We start from the raw sequence: 4958 nt of genomic DNA on the forward strand, positions 1-4958 counted from the left end.
TACCAACTCATCCTCCTCAAACCTTACCCATGTGGTTTATATGAGCAAAAATAAACTTTTATTGTGTTAAACCACTGAAATGTTTCATTTGTTTTACTAGATGGCATTCCCCTAATTAATATGTGGGATGTCAGGAATTTTAGCCCCACTGGAATTCTGATGTCAGGTGAATTAGAATAAGCCACTTGGCAAATGGAGCGGCTGGGAAGAATGACTATGCAGTGAAAGGGATCAGAGCCAAAGGCAGGATTTTTGGAGCCAAACAAATTCAGATTTAAACTCAAGATACACCATTTATGAATAAGTGAGTGACTGTCATAAAGTGGCATTCTTTATAAAATGCCTACTATTTGCCAGACACTGTTGAGCACACTAGGGATATTGTAGCAAATGAACTAGAAAATCCCCTATCATTGGGTGTTTATATTCTAGTCAGGGAGGCAGATAATACAGATTAAAAAAAAAAAGTAAAAGTTCAGAATGTGATAGGATCTGCAAAAAATAATGAAGAACCAGGAGATATAAGAGCAGAGCACACTGTGTTAGAATGATATTCAGAAAAGTTTTCTCTAAGTAGGTAAGTGACATTTGATTACAAATGCATATGAAGAGGGAGAGTGAGCCTAGTTGCTACTGAGAGAACAGAGTTTCAGGTGGAGGGAAGAATATGGATACATACCCTGAAAATGGCAGGTGTGTATCATATCAAGCATATCATATCCCAGCAAGAAGGCTGGGACTAGCTGGAATCAAGTATGTCAGAGGAGAAGCAGAAAGAAATGAGATTAGCAAGGTAGGCGGTGACCAGATCATATAGGATTTTGTTTTAGCTCTGGTCTCCCAGAAACAAAACCTAAAACAAGAATTTGTGTGCAATTGATTTGTGAAGGGAATCCTCTCAAGAGAGGGACATGAGGTAAGAAGTATAGGATACGGAAGGGGCACCTGGGTGGCTCAGTCGGTTGAGCGTCTGACTTCAGCTCAGGTCATGATCTCACAGCTTATGAGTTTGAGCCCCGCGTCGGGCTCTGTGCTGACAGCTCAGAGCCTGGAGCCTGCTTCCGAGTCTGTGCCCCCCTCTCTGTCTGCCCCTAACCCATTCGCATTCTGTCTCTGTCTCTCTCAAAAATAAATAAACATTAAAAAAAATTTTTTAATCATATGACTTCACTCATACGAGGACTTTAAGAGAAAAAACAGATGAACATAAGGGAAGGGAAACAAAAATAATATAAAAACAGGGAGGGGGACAAAACAGAAGAGACTCATAAATATGGAGAACAAACTGAGGGTTACTGGAGGGGGTGTGGAAGGAGGGATGGGCTAAATGGGTAAGCGGCACTAAGGAATCTACTCCTGAAATCATTGTTGCGCTATATGCTAACTAATTTGGTTGTAAATTTTAAAAAATAAAAAAAATTTTTTAAAAATTAAAAAAAAAAGAAGTATAGGATACAGGGGAGCAAAACAAAGCAAGATCGTGAGCTCTGATGGAGACTAGTTGCAGCCCAATGCCACAGGGAGCTCTGGAGAATGAAGAGCACTATAGAGTTGATCCCACTTCATAGCAAGAGAGATATCCCTTTGTTCCCTCATGTCACCAGTCATTAACAAGCTGCTCCTGGGAAGAACTTCCTAGCCGAGGCAGCGCCTATACAGCCAAGGGCAATTCTCAGAAGTGGGCAGATGTGAGCCATTAGAAGCCACGAACAGGTAGATACATTGGCCTGGTAAATGAGATCTGGCTGAAGCACTAAGCGTCCACCACATCCCACCCTGGCACCACTCAGGTGCACTTGCTTCTCACACAAACTTCACTCTATTCAAACAATGTTGTTTCCAAGATTCTGGTTGGTCACAATTTCCAGGAAAGCTTATAAAGAAGGAGAGGTTAGTGCTGCTGCTGCTACTGATCCTAAGGCTGTAAGTGATATTCCTCATCTCTTTCCTCCATCACTGATTCTAGACTCCCCTGCTGGCTCATCTACAACTTCCACTGAATTGCTAGCTTGCCAGTTAGGGTGGCCCTCGTCTATGAGGGATAGGAGCCTCTTGCCCCCCTGCTCTTACTGAAAGAAACATGGTGGCTGCACTGCACACTCCAGTTAAAATTGTGCATGCAACAAACAAGAGATGTCCCAGGATATCAACCAATTGACAAAACTATGTAACAGCAACCCAATCTCTTGATAATCAAGGACAATCACCCCATTCTTTGCACAGGTATCCAAAGTAACCTGGTGGCAGTTGTAGTTTTAAATTTATGGAACTCTTACTGTATGCCCTAGTAGAAGAATCCTTCTCTGGGATCCAGCACCTGTAGCCAAGGATCAGCCAACTTTTTCTGCAAAGGGCCAGAGAGTAAATATTTTAGGCTTTTAAACCTAGATACAGTTTCTGCCACATATTCATTGATATATATAAATTAAAAAAAAAAATTTAAAGATATATATATCTTTTAAAAAATTTGTAATTACTCCTTGCTCATAGGGCTGTGAGAAAACAGTCTATGGGCCAGATTTGGTCCATCGGCCCTGGTTTGCTGAACCCTGCTCTAGACCCAAAGAGCCTAAAGCTGTGGGGACAGGAAACAGAAATTACCTACATGGGTCACAAGCAGTGACATGAATAGGTCACCCTATTCTTCCACCCTTAGGTTCTTTAATTCATATATTCTACCTACTGGAGACCCAAAACTAACAGCCTGATGAGAAGGAGCACCTGCTGTTGGGTTTACATACAGCTTCCGACTCTGCCAATAGAGTTACCTCATTAATAATCCTGTGCTAGTACTGAGGTGCCTGGGGTGGTCAGGGACAGATGCTGGCTGATGCCAACTGGCCAAGTCATTCTGTCCGCTTGATTATTTAGTGCCTCTTTTGCAGAGAATGTTCTCTGGTGGCATTCAAATGTAATACCAAGACTGTCACACTTTGAATTTGCTCTCTGAATTTGATACCAAACAGCCATAGCCTCCCCTGACTTGCTGCCCTCCTCTATTCTTTTTTTAAGTTTATTTATTTATTTTGAGAGAGAGAGAGAGACAGCACACATGTACAAGTTGGGGAGGGCAAAGAGAGAGAGAATCCCAAGGAGGCTCCCTACTGTCAGTGCAGAGCCCAAAGCTGGGCTTAAACCTACGATCTGTGAGATTATGACCTGAGCTAAAAGCAAGAGTCCAGCGCTTAACCAATGGAGGCATCCAGGCACCACCAGGGTTCCTCTATTCTTGTTATTAGACATTTTGAGAATGAGGAGGGAGAAGCCCAGGTGAGAAACTTCACATTATCAAACTCCAATGACATAAAGTCTTTTTTATATCTTTTCCTTGCCCTCCATGTGCAGCCCCCTTACTCCTCTTCCCTCTACAGTGCCATCAGATAAAATACAACATGCCTAATGAAAGCAGAACTTAAATAAACAAATACACTTTACTATGCATATGCACCAACCAATATTTCTTTTTTTTTCATCTTTATTTATTTTGAGAGAGAGACAGAGTGTGAGCAGGGGAGGGGCAGAGAGAGAGGGAGACACAGAATCAGAAGCAGGAGCTTCTGATTCTTCCTGAGAAAGGGAGACACAGAATCAGAAGCTGTCAGCACAAAGCCTGACGCGGGGCTCGAACTCACAAACCGTGAGATCATGACCTGAGCCGAAGTCAGACGCTCAACTGACTGAGCCACCCAGGTGCCCCGATATTTCTGACACACATCTACTAAAAATGACCTGTTTTTTAGCTAAATTTCTAACTTAACTGGTCATTCTGTAATTCTATTTGCTCAATCTGGCAGGCCTATATCCCTAAATACCAGTACTGTTTCATTCCCTGACACACCTCACCTTTATTCTAATTCTCTAGTGATATTTCCAATTCTCCCAACACTTGTGCTTTTCTAAATGTATTTTCTTCCCCTCTACCTCTGCCTGCTCTTGCTCTTCCCTCAGCCTAGAGTCCCCTCTCCACCAGCTCCTACATAGGGAAAAAAAAAAAAAAAAAAAAAAAAGATTATCCATGAAAACCCAGCTCCTATGTCACACCTCTGTGAAACCCTCCCAGGTTTCCCTGACAAATTCAATTGCTTTTTCATTTTTGCCCCCCTGGCACTATTTACCTATAAAATAGCATGTATTTCATTCAGCCTTATATCTTCAATAGTTGTTGAATACCTTTTTCTCTCATTGGCTTTTTAAGCTCCCCACCCACCAAGCACAATACTTTCAATATAAGAGATACAAAAGTATTTTTCCATTTCAGATGGATTGGACCACAATGTGTCAATCCAATTCATCAGCAGACTAGACATGAAATATGATTCTGCTGACAATAATTAGCATTGATAGTAACAATGAGAGTCACTTTGGTTGTATGTTGCCCTGTTTGGCAGACAGCTTTAGACAATTTTTAGTCTAAAATCTATGGCAAGAGGAGTTGCATATGAGAAGGGCCAATGTTAAATAGGTTTTTAAAAGTGGTGATTAAAAAACTGTATTGCATTAACAACACAGGGTAAAAACTCAACATTTTAAAGCACAACCATTGGGGCACCTGGGTGCTCAGTCAGTTAAGCGTCCACTTTGGCTCAGGTCATGATCTCATGGTTTGTGGGTTCAAGCCCCGTGTCAGGCTCTGTGCTGAAAGCTCAGAGCCTGGAGCCTGCTTCGGATTCTGTGTTTCCCTCTCTCTCTACCCCTCGTCTGCTTGTGCTCTCTTTCCATCTCTCTCAAAAATAAATAAACATTCAAAAATTTAAAAAAAAAAGCACAACCATTAATAAAATAGTTTAGGAAACACACAATAAAGGGTATGATTATTACATAGTCACATATAATATTACCATCACAACTCATTTTAGAAAGTGTTACTGTTTTTTTGTTTTGTTTTGTTTTAGGTTTGTTTTGTTTTAGGTTTGTTTTTTCTATGGTCAAATTAGTTTGTCTCTGTCTCATGGTCTTGG

Source organism: Panthera leo, chromosome D1 (assembly GCF_018350215.1).
Source record: "Panthera leo isolate Ple1 chromosome D1, P.leo_Ple1_pat1.1, whole genome shotgun sequence".
In the NCBI taxonomy this organism is placed as follows: domain Eukaryota; kingdom Metazoa; phylum Chordata; class Mammalia; order Carnivora; family Felidae; genus Panthera; species Panthera leo.